Source organism: Lactuca saligna, chromosome 3 (assembly GCF_052625555.1).
Source record: "Lactuca saligna cultivar CGN05327 chromosome 3, ASM5262555v1, whole genome shotgun sequence".
In the NCBI taxonomy this organism is placed as follows: Eukaryota; Viridiplantae; Streptophyta; class Magnoliopsida; order Asterales; family Asteraceae; genus Lactuca; species Lactuca saligna.
This window is the reverse complement of record NC_136419.1, coordinates 124046614-124062540: the sequence shown is the minus strand read 5'-3', so window position 1 is coordinate 124062540 and position 15927 is coordinate 124046614.

The window sequence follows — 15927 nt, the reverse complement described above, 5'->3', positions numbered from 1 at the left end:
ACAAATAAGGTGTGAATAACCATACGAATCACGTGGTGCACCCAATGCTACTATCACCTAATCAATGTGCTGGTTAGCCACACACGCTCCATTGATCTATGAGAAACATAGAGCCACCCTTCACTACCAATGTCATCCCCAAATTAGTGTGCCAGTTAACTACACACGCTCCACTAACGTTTGACAAGGGTACGATGTGTAATTCCATGGATTAGCATACAATTTCACATTTTGCCTAAAGTAACTAGAATTTGGGAATTTGTAAAAGCATGTAGTTACTTTGTACTTCATTATACTTATAATGGAAGGTTTCTGTCCTGTCCTATCCTACCCATTCGGCTAACGACCCTCCACTGGTCAACAGTGCGGTGGATAAGAGTGGGTACCCATTCAATTACCATTTTATAGGCAATTTCCTTAAACACCCCTTATAGACCAGCTTCGTGAATGTAACAACGTAAATTTTCAAAATAATTTTTCACTTTCAAAACATTCATATACTCACAAAATAACATCAAACATGTTGTATCAAATGTATTTATCACAAAAAAATCTCCCCAAAATGCATAACATTATCTCCCCAAGTGTATATGAATCATGTCAGCGCCTTCCTGCGCTCATCGCTAGTACCCGAAACACATAACACAACAACTGTAAGCATAAATGCTTAGTGAGTTCCCTAAAATACCACATACAACACATACGCCACTCGAGGCTACAATACGACCCTCCAATCGATGTGTCTCAGCGTGGCCCTCCTATCCCGTAGCTCGTTGGACCCTCTGGTTCGGTCATAGCTCGTTGGGCCCTCCGGTCCAGTCTGTATCGTTGGACCCTTCGGTCCGGTCTATAACATCATACAACATACAAATATCACATAGCACATAATCTCATAAATAACACATAAGACCCTCTGGTCAACGCATAGTACAACTCCAGGTAGCATATAGTGAGAAGACTCACCTCGATGTCTCGGTAACTCGCAAATCTCGGAAATCTCGGATTCCGTGGGATAAGATCTAGCCTCCGCCTAATCATATGAAATTAGTACTCGATATCAACACATTTCCCAAGGCTAGACCAACCCTTCTCTTAATACTCTTATGAGGGTAAAAGACCATTTTACCCTTCACATGGCTCAAATAACCTAAAGTTGACCAAACCCTAAAATCAACAATAGTCAACCTTTCGGGTTACGCTGCGCGTACCAAACATGTATGGTGGGTGTAACCGATAACATCAGAGGATTGGGGTGCGCCACCCCTATGCTACGCGTACTGGAATTACGCCCAGCGTAATACCCACTTTCAGTCCTTCAGCTCTTGGGGATTTAAACAATTAAGACCCACGTCCAACTTTCAGATCAGACCATTTCTAACCCTCCAAAACCATAAAGTTGATGACTTTAAGCCCTTGCATGGCTGAATAAGTCACTAGCACCCAAAACAACTCATTCTCTAACCCTAGAAGGCATAGAACTCAAACTTGACCCCATATCAACGACCAAAATGGGTTCTTTATGGATCTAGGCCACAAATACTACTGAAAAGGGACAAATCTTGGACCGTGGAGCACCTTATACTCATAAAGTATCCACCTTTGGGGTTTTTAACCCTAGAAATGGCACATACAACCACAACCAAAGAGAAACGGAAAGTTTTGAACTTTATACCTCTAAATGCAGCTTCTTTCTCTGTAGATCTCAGATCCAAGCTTACACTTCAAGATTTTAGTCTCCACTAGCTCCTTTCTTCTTTCTTCAATAACACACCAAGGCACTATTAGCTCCAAGAACACACACACTCACTAAGGACGATGGAAGGCTCTCTCTTAGGGTTTACTCACTAATATGGAGGCTGAGAAATGAGCCTTAGCATCCTTTAAATAATGCACAAGTCTTATTAGGGTTTTGCATCTGGGCCGGGTACGCCCGGTGTAACTATAGGTACACCCATCGTACCTAGTGACTCCGCGTCCAAAATAAGTGCATGAGTACGCGCAATGTACCCCTATGGTATGCCCAACGTACTCACTTGCAAGGTTTCCTTCACTCAAGGACCAATCATGACCAATTGAAAAAGAATAAGGGTGAATTAAATGTACCTGGATCTCGGAGTGTTACAATTCCCCCCCCCCCCCCCAGTAGAACCAGACTTCGCCCCCGAAGTCTCATTCCTCGAACAACTCTGGATGTTCCCCTCGCATCTCCGACTCTGACTCCCAAGTCATCTCGGACCCCTTCCGATGTTGCCACTGAAAAAGAACCAGAGGCACTTCCTTGTTCCTCAAAACCTTGATCTTCCGATCCCTGATCGCCACTGTGTTGGGTTATGAGCATTCTAGCACTCCTAAGTGTACATGCAACCCTAAATACCTTGGATCTATGTTTTCTCTATTATACATGCAAATATGAACATCCAAGGTATTATCCTAATCTAGCATACAAAAATATCAATATAACAAGATAGAATACATACCTCTTTGATGGTGCTTGTCTTCATGTAGCTTGAGTGCTTAGTGCCCCAAGTGTGACACCTCAAATGGTTCACACAACACCAAATACACTTGGAATAACTTGAGAGGAATTAGAACACTTCATGAAATCGTCTAGCCCTCATACACACATAGTGTCGATTTCTTGAGCCATGGGTTTCTTTTATATGGTGGCTATTAGGGTTACACAATGTAACTCATGACTTTACCCATTCCTTATGCTCCATGGATTTTAACCTCCATGGAGTATCCATGGGTCACCCCATGGACTTAGTCCAACATAAGGAATCTTGGATCACAAGCCCACATATATAAGAATGAATGATTTACACAATCAACCCATATATTTAATTAGTCTCCTTTTGATCACTTAATTAATTCCAAATTAATTCTTGATCAATACTAATTAAATAACCTTATTAATATATTAGAACTTATAATATATTAACAAACCTTAAGTGTTATTTCTCTCATTTAGTCTATCCAAGTGCATGATGCCATGCAACCCAAATGGACCATGCCGGGTCGGGTCAAGTCTTACCAATTATAGTTATGGACTTAGACATTAATCCAACAGTCTCCCACTTGGATAAGTCTAAAACTATTATTGCGTATGACTTCAGGAACCAACTAGCAATCGTAGCTCTCAAAAGCTTTTGTCGAACTCTGACCTTGTAGATGAACTCTGATCTTGTCAATGACTTGTCCATTAGATAAGGGATCATATATTCCTCCATTCTAGATATCATATGGACTGAGACATGGATTATAATCATTCTCTCTGTCCATTTGTTGTTTCCCGATTTCCGATTTATGACGACTGACTAATTGAACAAATCAAATCAGTCCTGGCCCGGCCGAGCACTTCCATTTGTCATCATCAAATCATCGAGGGGCCCACAGATATTGCTTTCATCCCGAAGGTAAAAGGAATGGATAAACTTCGACTCATATGGCTTGTTCTACTACTTGTTGAATCATACACAAAGACACGTTTTATAACATCGAGTTACCAATGCGTTTCGTGCAATCAATGTACAACCAACTCATAGTAACAACTCATATCTCTAGGTTTGAAGAATATAAGATATTATCGTCTCATGATCACTCGTGATAAAATCCATGAAGTGATTCCAATGAGCCAGGGTTGAATCCAATACTCAGAACTTATGAGCACTCATGAGTGTTGTAGCCATTTGTCCAAAAACTTAGACCTCTACAAGCCAACCCATGACAGTCTTAATTCATATCTACTTCCAACATATGACCGACTGTGGATGGTTTGAATAACTTAGTCATTCCGGAAGAATAACCTAGTTTATTCAGGAAGTCAAAACATGCAAAGTGAAACACAATAATAATTGAATCCAATATGGTCTCAGAGCTTATGAATATAAATAAAACACTTTTTATTTATCACCATATGATTACACATTATTTATTGTATATTGTTTTAGCTATCAACATTATTCTTGAATTTAAAACAATAGTTGTCCCATGCTCCAAGCATGTACACTATGTTTTCTAAACACTAGTCATGCCATACACCAAGTATGCATACTATGTTTGTCTATGATCTTTATTTTATGAACTAGATCAAATGAACATAACTTCAATGATTCTCTTTTCACACTCCCAAATCCTTACTGCAAATGCAAGAATTCCAAATTCATGTCATTTACTGAAATCTGTTAGATTCTAAACTTATATGCATCGATCCTCTTGTAACGATTATGCACAAAGTCAGAAAGACTTAGCAACAATCATTACAGAGCATTCCAAAGAAGATCAAGTCCTTGGAACCATCCTTCTTGCATTAAGTTTCCTTAATCTTACACAGATTGAAAATTCTAACTTTGAAACATTTCCAGATTCCATTTTGACTATCAGTTCTGAACAAGAGTTGCCTCCTTACAGATTATGTCAATATGGTCCTTCCAGAATTATCACTACACCTCCAACTGTCCTTGAGCAACCAATCTTTGGTAAACCTTAGATTGTCCTCGACAATTGTTTAATCCTTTTAGTCATATCCAGTTCTAAACCTTTTCCCTTCTTAATGCCCCAGGCATTTGGAAATTTTTAGAAAGGATGAATATAGCACATGTAATCGATCCTATATCCGAAGCATATGGGACACGATTCATGATGTCTCACATAAAGACTAAACCAGTCTTTTGCTATAACATTTCCATTTCGATTTGCCAAGTTCTCATAATTCAAATTATGAAAAGGGATGCCGTAATCATAATCGAATTTAAGAACGCAAATAATGGACCCATATACAGAATTTCCTTATGTTGAGCCATTCCAACATGAAATTCATATATATCCTTGACTAAATGATTAAAACCTCACGATCTAAGCTTATAGATTTGAGATGAAGTATATTTTCCTCTCCCTTAATTATAGCAAAACAACTTTTTCCCAATTGAAACCTTTTGTTTTCTATAATTAATATTGATAACTTTCAATCCTTATCATAATTATCATGCTCCCACTAACATGATGATTATTAACATAACACTTATGCTCCCACTAGCTTTGACATGTACTCAGAAATCAGCTGGACTTCTAGAAATCAATACTTTATTGACTTTCTTACCAAAGTTCAGATTTCTGATACTGGATTGTTTTGATAGAACTTTATCAAAAACATACACCTTCCCTTAGATAGCACACTTGTGTGTCTAAACAATTATGAAGAGGGATGCCGTAATCATAATGGTTAGACCTTTTTTCCACTTCTCACAAGTCCAGGTTAGTGTGCCGGTAAACCACACACGCTCCACTAACGACTTTGAGAACGCAAATATCACAATTGCTATCTAACTAAAATCTACTTAGTGAAAGTGTTTCCTCACCATCATTTTCATGAATCGGAGAGAAACTTTATGACACTTAGATTTAATGGTGTATGTGTTCTTATCCATGTGAATTGTCAAAACCATAGTCACAAGACAAGGATAATGACAAATCCAAACTCATATGGACTGAACTCAATCTTAATTTCTTGCCACCTGGCAGCTCAAGGGCCTACCATTGCTTCCAAGTTGTTGTGCAACACATTGAGAACTCTAAGAACTCATATGCAAAGCCAACTTTAACTGTAATGGGCACAGAATATGTCAACACGATAGGTTATAAACCTTAAGTCGTGTGCTAGTGAAGAACTTTAGGTTTTATTCTTGATTAGTTCTTGAGACTTTCAAGACCTTTAAGACTCCCAATGTCCTCTTGACCTATAAGACTCCCTTGTCAAACATCCAAGAGATAGTGTGGATTCTAATCAAGACAAACACTTCACACAATTGGCCGAAGTTGGTCTTTGTTTTATCCAAAACATCACAACTTACCAATTTCAAATGTACAAGAGTAGAAAACTTTTACTCTTACATTTGTCAAGTGTTTTTAAACCTTCTTTAAGACATGTCACTCAAGTTACAATCTTGGAGTATGACTCTAAGACTTGTATTGGAACGAAGTATGACTCATCTTCTTGATTTAACCATTTCAACAATTCAAGATCCCTTCTTCTTAGTCATAAGAATGCACTAAGACTTCCTTAGAGAACAAATTTTGATATGGTTTTTTAATCATTAAGATGATCACAAAGCTGATACTAAAGTACTCTCCCATCTTTTCAGATTTGAGAAACTTTTATCCTTTTGCCTAATTTGATTCTTCTTATCCGCTCTGCTATGCATTGGAACCTTTTCCAATGTCTCAGAGTTACACTTAAGCTTGTAAGTATAATCATATTTACTGAACTCTAGTAAAATATGATGAATAGCCTTATATCTTTTGTGGTGGACTTAATCAGTGCACATGACTATGTACTCGATCCCTTAGTCCATTACTTGACTCACACATCCATGTGAATAAGTAATTAGTCTTAATTTTTCCAATACTTGAAAAGTTCTCATTCATCATGCTATACAACTTGCATGATTCCAAGTCCCGGTCCAATTGAGACTTTGGATGAGAATCTTTCCTTATTTGGTAAATTTAGACATTACCACAAATGAAGGAATCAATTTCATATTTCCACTCTTGTTATTAATGGAATCATATAAGCAACAATTTTTCCTCAAATGCCATTGTAAGGATATCTTAAAATCAAAAATTTTCTTTTATTTTTAAAACTATGCGGAAAAACTTATCCTTACAATTCCATATGAAAAACTTGTTGTTATCTATTCCTTAGCAATATCTCATAACTCCTAAGAATTAGCTCAAGAATCCGATTTTTCAAACTACGCGATAGAAATCCATCTATGCGATCAGATTCAGCATATTCTTTCTTTAAGTTCCTTTACTTTTCTTTGATTCTTAAAACATTACCATGTGACCCAGTCACATCATGTATCAGGAATCTGAAAATAGAAACTTAACAGAGTTAGATTAGTGGACTTTTACCTGAAGTAGAGTCAATCTTATTGACTTTAACATCCTTAGGTAAATTTGGCAGCTTCGCAACTAATGACCCTTTCTTTGGCAATATAAACATATGGACCCTTTGATAATGGTACACGGGACTATCACAAACTTAGTTTTTCTCTTTACCATTTTGTTCAACCGAGTTGACTATGGCCGATCCCTTTCCATTGGGAAGAGAATGCTTTTTCTGTATTTCCAGTGTCACCATTGTCAATGTCCATAAAGTTTCAGGAAGTTGATCTTAACAATAGATAAGATCATTAAGGGTCTTGTCATAGTCTATTTCATAGGTGTCCCAAAGGAACTCACTATGTGACTTAGAAAGTGATTGAACCACCAACTTTCTCAAGACTTTGACACCCAACTCTCCCGGCTTGTCAATATGTGACTACATCTCCAAGATGTGACCACACCAAGACCTTGCCTTGCCAATAGGGCTCGAGTGACTTTAAACTTTTAAAGAACTTGTGGGGTAGGGAGAATAATTTGGAGGAGGTGAAAGAAGTATGATATCCATGGGACATCATCTTCATTTAGGAAAGCTTGTTCCAAGAGATTTGGGAAGATCATAAGTGTCTAATCCAGACATGTTATGGGAGATATTCAAGATAGTTGATCTTAAAGTCCTTAATATGACACCCAATATGAAATATTAAGGCTAGGACCCAACAAACTATTTTATAACTTAGAAGAGGTATGCCGTAATCCAAGCTATAAAACAATTTGAAGGTAGGTGAATGACGATTCACCAATTTCCACCAAGATAAACGAAATATATTATTAGGTTTTAATTGGTTTTGAAACTCCTAGATCTTTTGAGATTCATTGAACTGTTCAATGGCATGTTTCAATCTCGAGTGTGCCCTTCAGGTTTTGTGACTGGGATGCCGAGGATCACAAAACAAGGTGTGAAGTAACCATGCAAATTACTTGGTACCCTTAAGTGTTTACCCCTCAATCGATGTGTCGGTTAACCACACACGCTCCATCGATACTATGATAAACATTAAGTTACCCTTCGCCTACCTTGTTAAATACGAGTTAGTGTGCCGGTTAACCACACACGCTCCACTAACCGACTTAAACAAAGTGCAAAGTGTAATTTCATGGATTAGCACCTTATTCACATTTTTCCTAAGTAACTAAGATTGGGTATTATTTAGAGTTTAGTTACTTAGTATTTATCATTAATACTTTTAATGAAGGGAGAATTATAGTCCTGTCAAACCCGTTCGGCTAACGACCCTCCACCAGTCAAGCAAGCGGTAGGTGAGAGTGAACACCCATTAAGTTGCCATTTTATAGGCAACAACCTTATACCCACCTTATAGACCGGCTTCGTGAATGAGGCGTACTAGCGGTAAGACCGACTTTACTCTTATACATATAAATATTATTAACTTATAATATTATAAAGTATAAGGGTTGAATTTTAACTTTTAAAATTCTAAGGGCTAACTTGGAATTAAAGTATTCATAAGAGAAAACTTTACAAATTCCAAAACTTGAGGGCAAGTTTTGAAACTATTCAAAACTAATTAATTCCATAACTTATGTATTTAAAGTAGTTTTAATCCAAAAACTCTTCAAGTTCCATAACTTGTGGACAAATTATGGAAGACTTTAAACTAATAAAGAATTAACCTTTTTCTTTATTTTATAACTTATGGAATTAATTAAGGTTACATATTTTATTTATTTATTTATTAATGAAGTGACTCTTGAACCTCCATAACTTAAGGACAAGACTCTTCATCTTTTTTGTAACCTTTGCCAACTTTATGAGTTTTATGAGTCTTTAATGTGACTCTTCATGTAACTTAAGGATAAGTTACACAAACACATTTTATACTCAACTCTTAGATTAATTTGGATTGAAAACAACTTTTTCACTCAACTTTTCTATTAATCTAAGCAACTCATAAGAACAAGATAATTCAAATCAAACTTTTTCATGTAATTAGTCTAACCTTTAAACTAATACAAAACATGAATCTATTGACAATTATCTTTGAAAATGGATTAGCATGAACATTACCACATTAAAAAAAATAAGTTTATAAGTTCAAAACAACTTAGGGTAATGTTCCTAGTCCATTTCTAGCCAAAAACCTCGAAGATATGCTGTCTGGGGTCCAACTCGTCGAGTGCATGAACTCAACTCGGCGAGTTGGATGCATTTTGCCTTGGACTCGTCGAGTCCCTTCATGGAATCGGCGAGTCAGCTGGGCTGACAGCATCAAAACTCGATTTTTCAGCTTCTATTGCAGGTATAACAAGAAAACAAACCTGGCTCTGATACCACTGTTGGGTTATGAGCATTCTAACACTCCTAAGTGTACATGCAACCCTAAATACCTTGGATCTATGTTTTCTCTATTATACATGCAAATATGAACATCCAAGGTATTATCCTAATCTAGCATACAAAAATATCAATATAACAAGATAGAATACATACCTCTTTGATGGTGCTTGTCTTCATGTAGCTTGAGTGCTTAGTGCCCCAAGTGTGACACCTCAAATGGTTCACACAACACCAAATACACTTGGAATAACTTGAGAGGAATTAGAACACTTCATGAAATCGTCTAGCCCTCATACACAGATAGTGTCGATTTCTTGAGCCATGGGTTTCTTTTATATGGTGGCTATTAGGGTTACACCATGTAACTCATGACTTTACCCATTCCTTATGCTCCATGGATTTTAACCTCCATGGAGTATCCATGGGTCACCCCATGGACTTAGTCCAACATAAGGAATCTTGGATCACAAGCCCACATATATAAGAATGAATGATTTACACAATCAACCCATATATTTAATTAGTCTCCTTTTGATCACTTAATTAATTCCAAATTAATTCTTGATCAATATTAATTAAATAACCTTATTAATATATTAGAACTTATAATATATTAACAAACCTTAAGTGTTATTTCTCTCATTTAGTCTATCCAAGTGCATGATGCCATGCAACCCAAATGGACCATGCCGGGTCGGGTCAAGTCTTACCAATTATAGTTATGGACTTAGACATTAATCCAACACACTGGTCTCTCAGCATAATTCAAGCTCGCATCCACCTGGATATCTTGTAATGGCACCACTGCTGACTCATCGGCTATACACTTTCGCAACTACGACACGTGGAAAGTGTCATGAATTGCCCCAACTCTGCTGGCAACTCCAGACGATAGGCTGCCCTGCCTACCCTAGCGATCAACCTGAAAGGACCAATATATCGGGGTCCCAACTTTCCCCTATTCCTGAATTGGATCACGCCTTTCCAAGGAGAGACCTTTAGGAGCACGAAGTCGCCGACCTGAAACTCGAGCTCGGACCGACGTCTGTCCGCGTAACTCTTCTGACGGCTCTGAGCGGTCAACAACCTTTGTCTGACCTGCTGGATCTATTATGTCGTTTTAAGAACAATCTCGGTGCTGCCCATCATGCGCTGCCCTACTTCTTCCCAGCAAATAAGGGTTCGACATCTCCTACCAGACAACAGCTCAAAGGGCGGCATGATAATGCTCGAATGATGGTTGTTGTTATAAGAAAACTCCGCCAATGGCAAATATGTGTCCCAACTCCCACCAAAATCCAACACACATGCACGGAGCATGTCTTCGAGCGTCTGAATCATCCGCTCACTCTGCCCATCAATCTGTGGGTGGTATGTAGTACTGAAAAGCAACCTCGTACCCAACTCCTCGTGAAACTTCTTACAGAATCTGGAAGTGAAACATACATCTCGATCTGAGACAATCGAGATCGGCACTCCATGCCGCGATACCACCTCTCTCACGTACATCTCCGCCAACTTCTCCGCGGAAGATCTCTCACTGATGGCCAGGAAGTGAGCACTCTTCGTTAACCTGTCCACAATCACCCAAATTGCATCTACGCCCCTCGCAGTCCTCAGAAATTTGGTGATGAAGTCCATGGTAATATGTTCCCATTTCCACTTGGGAATCTCTAATGGCTGCAGCATACCATGTGGACGCTGATGATCGGCCTTAACCCTGCGACAGGTCAAGCATCTCTCTACAAACCATGCGACATCCCTCTTCATACAGGGCCACCAATAATCCTTTTTTAGGTCCAAATACCTCTTAGTGGCCCCGGGATGGATCGAGAATCTCGATCGATGGGCCTCCTCCATCAAAATGGTACGCGTGCTGCCCACAGATGGTACCCAAAGCCGACCCTGAAATGTCATAATCCCCCGGCTATTGGTAACGAACTCCGATACCAGCCTGACCACTCGCTCTCTCTTCTCTCTCTCGGGATGCATATCCTCAACCTGGGCCCTACGAATAGCATCCAATACCAGGGTCATCACCGTCAATCTCAAACAAACATCTCTCATTGGGGCGCTCTCCGTCCTACGGCTCAGTGCATCGGCTACAACATTAGCCTTGCCCGGGTGGTACAGGATCTCACAATCATAATCCTTGACCACGTCCAACCACCTCCTCTGGCGCATATTCAGGTTGGTCTGATCCATCAGATACTTCAAGCTCTTGTGGTCCGTGTATATCGTACACCGACCCCGTACATATAATGTCGCCAGATCTTAAGAGCGAACACTACCGCTCCCAACTCCAAATCATGAGTGGGATATCTTGACTCATGAGGATTAAACTACCTCGATGCATATGCTATCACATGCCCTCTCTACATATGTAACAACCCGTTATTTCAAGTCAGTAAAGATTGAGTCAAGAAAATGAAACACCCTTCTGGGTCAACTTGGTGAGGGGCACGACAATCTTGGAGAAATCCTTAATAAATCTCCGATAATAGCTGGCCAAACCCAGAAAACTCCTGATCTCGGTGGGTGACCTCGGCACCTCCCACCTCATAACCGCCTCAACTGGGCAAAAACACTCTGAGTAAAAGTCATACTTTTAAAAATTAAATTTTATTTAGTTTTTGTAATGTAGGCATGCATTCATTTCATATCAATAACATGGTCAGTATCATAATTAAAACAACATTGAAGTATTATATATAGTTTGTGCAGTGCAGGTATGCCTTGGGACATGTAATCGGAACTGGGAAGGATATAGCCTGATCAACTATATTTGTCCAAGAGCCGACTAAACGTATGTCAAGGAGTGTCTGTAATGGACAACAAATTTAAAACTTACCAAAAACATATCGCTAAAGAATATTGAGGGAGTATTCGAGTGTCGTCAACCATTAAACTCAAGGGTAAGTTTCATGTGCTCTAGCTTATAGTAAACTTTTAACTCTATTCTCGTACAGTCTAAATGGCGGGATTCCATCACCCCAATGACCCCTACTACCCCAACCAAGGTAATGGTGGGTAGATCGAAGCAGATCCTGAAGAAGACGAAGAGCCTATAGATTTGGAGGAAGGGGATGACTCTGGCACGGATTCGGAGCCAGAAATTATAAATCCACCAATCCCACAATCTCCTGTCCATGTGAGGAATTTCCAAGGACCCACTCCAATGTGGGGAAGTCACCTCCATCATTGGAGCCAACAACAAAGCTTACGCCCTCCTTACGGCATGTGCCGAGACTTCTATGATGTGAGAGGCGGGGGATCAGCCGACCGCGCACTTCCGGTCATGGTTGGAAAACTTGCCAACCAGTGCTATCAATCCGGAGTGCAAGCCAACCGAATTCGAGAGATCAATGTGGATATGCAAATCCACACAGCCGATATCAACCGCCTAGAGTTGATGCAGAACGACATCCACATTCGCGCCGAAGCGTTTCAAGCACAAGCAAACGCGGCCTTCGCAGAATTAAGAGAACAACAAGCTGCGTTTGATAGACGCCTCATGGAGTCGAAGCAGTCCGACACGGAGTCGAGCTCCAAACGCAAAGCGCACCGCAAGTAGTACTTGCCCAACTCTCAAATTTTGTTATAAATTAGGACTTCGGATAAAAGTATTATTTTCTTTAAATTGTTCCGTAATCGGAGGCCTTTAGAAAGGCCAAGAAATTTTGTCTAGACCCCGTTGTAACACAACTATATGTTTAATATATATAAGGGTATACCGCTTTTCTTATTGTTGTTAATCATGCGCAAATCGTTCGATTCATTGGTACATCTATTCAAACTTTACTTTCAAGCTCAAAACATTGTGTCAGTCGAACTCAACTTCTTAGAACTATTAAAAGTTAATTCAATATCATTCAACTCTGAACTGCCAAAACTTACAAATTTTTCCATACTTTTTCTTTTGGCAGCACGATGCCTCCTCGTCCAAACCTAAGGCCCAGGCCGGGCACGGTACCACCACCACCTCCACCACCAGCTTATGATCCAACCATGGTTCAGGCTGCTATCACAGCAGCAGTAACTGCAGCCCTCTCGCAAATAAACTCCCACGGGAATGGAGGGGCGGGAAGCAGCACGAATCATCCAAATCATGGCACTGGTCATGGCCAAGGAAGGGAATGTACCTACAAGGAGTTCTCTAACGCTAAGCCAAAAACTTTTAATGGAGCTGGGGGAGTCATTGCATTAATGCAATGGTTCGAGAAGACCGAAACGGTTTTCGAGATCTGCTCATACCTAGAAGCAAGCAAAGTCAAGTTCGCTGCTTGCACTTTTGTAGATCGAGCCCTCACTTGGTGGAAAAGCCACGTGAATTCAGTGACGCTCATTGTCGCCAACGCCATGAGTTGGGACGATCTAAAGGTTCTGCTACTGGAAGAATACTGCCCAAGGGGCGAAGTACAAAAGCTTGAGCAGGAGCTCTGGAATCTGAAAATGACTGGGTCTGACCTAGTCACCTACACAGCTAGGTTCAACGACCTCGCTGCACTATGCCCTACCATGGTCAACCCAGAATCAAAGAAGGTTGAAAGGTACATTTGGGGGTTGTCACCCCAGATTCAAGGGCATGTCCTAGCTTCCGGCCCTGTTACCTACAACAGCGCTAAGCGCCTGGCTCAGCGACTCATCGACCACGGAGTAAAACCCAGTATCATTTCAACAACCGCAAATCAACCTAGGGAAACTCAGGGCCAGAGTAAGACTTGGAAAAAAAGGAGGGGACAAACTCTCCAGGAAAACCCCAGGAAACAACAAGTAATAACAACCCACGCTATGACTGTACCTGTGAACCCTGCCCCCACAAGCTCATATAGTGGGAAACATCCTAAATGCAACCGATGCAGCTTCCACCACCACGGTCCTTGCCCCAACCTCCAATGCACCAACTGTAATAAGAAGGGACATACGGCCCGCTATTGAAAAGGGCCAACCCAACCATCCGTCCCCACCACTAATACCAGGATAAGCCGCGCCTGCTTTGAGTGCGGAGACACGGGGCACTACCGCAAGGACTGCCCAAGGGTAAACAACCGGAATACCGGCGGAAGGGGCCGAGTTTTCGCAATGGGACAAGATGAAGCCATTGCGGACCCTACAGTTGTTACGGGTACGTTTTCTCTTCATAACTCGTATGCATGCATTTTGTTTGATAGTGGAGCGGAAAGGAGCTTTGTGAGTCACGACTTTAAGAGCCTGCTAAAATCAATACCACAATCATTAAGTGAACCATTCATGGTAGAAATAGCCAACGGGAAAACCGAAAGCACTAAGGAGATATACTTAAACTGCACCCTAACTTTAAACGATAATCCCTTTTCAATCAACCTCATGCCAATCTCAATTAAGAGTTTCGATGTCATCATTGGCATGGATTAGTTGAGTTCTCATCATGCGGACATTCTATGTTACGATAAGGCCGTTCGCCTTAATTTGCCAACCGGCGAAACTTCCATTGTCTTGGGCGACAAACCAAGTACCACTCTTCGTATCATCTCAAGTATCCAAGTTCGGAAATGCCTACGCAAGGAGTGTCATGCGTTCTTGGCACATGTTGTAGATGTGAAACGCAAAGTTCAAGACATCAAGAGTGTGCCCGACGTACGCGATTTTCCCGACGTTTTTCCCGAGGACCTTCCGGGAATACCACCCGCGAGACAAGTTGAGTTCCGAATCGATCTGGTTCCCGGAGTTACCCCAGTAGCGAAAGCACCCTATCAATTGGCCCCGGCAGAGATGCAAGAGCTATCCAGCCAACTGAACGAACTACTTGGAAAAGGATTCATCAGACCGAGCTTCTCACCATGGGGAGCACCCGTACTGTTCGTGAAAAAGAAGGATGGATCATTCAGAATGTGCATCGACTACCGAGAACTCAACAAACTTACCATCAAGAACCGATACCCCCTACCCCGAATCGATGACTTATTCGACCAACTCCAAGGAGCCAACTACTTCTCCAAGATCGATCTGAGGTCGGGATATCACCAGCTGCGAGTCCTGGAGAGTGATATTCCCAAGACGGCCTTCCGAACACGATACGGACATTACGAATTCGTAGTGATGCCGTTCGGGCTAACCAATGCCCCGGCCGTATTCATGGATCTAATGAATCGGGTATGTCATCCATTCTTGGATAAATTTGTGATAGTATTCATAGACGACATACTCATTTATTCAAAGAATAAAGAAGAGCATGGTCAACATCTGAGGCAAGTTCTAGAGACGCTACGGACTGAGAGACTGTATGCAAAATTCTCAAAATGTGAATTTTGGATTAGAAAGGTGGACTTCCTCGGTCACGTGGTCAGCAAGGAAGGAATCCACGTGGATCCATAAAAAATCAAGGCTATCAAAAACTGGTCTGCGCCAACTACACCAACAGAAATTCGCCAATTTCTAGGTCTTGCTGGTTATTACCAAAGGTTCATCCAACTACACCAACAGAAATTCGCCAATTTCTAGGTCTTGCTGGTTATTACCAAAGGTTCATCCAAAATTTCTCCAGCATCGCAAAGCCTCTTACCGCCTTAACCCAGAAAGGTGTGACCTACAATTGGGGAGAAAAGCAAGATGCTGCATTTTAGACTTTGAAACAGGCCCTTTGCAGTGCGCCCATCCTTTCTCTCCCAGAAGGGACCGAAGATTTTGTGGTGTATTGCGACGCTTCG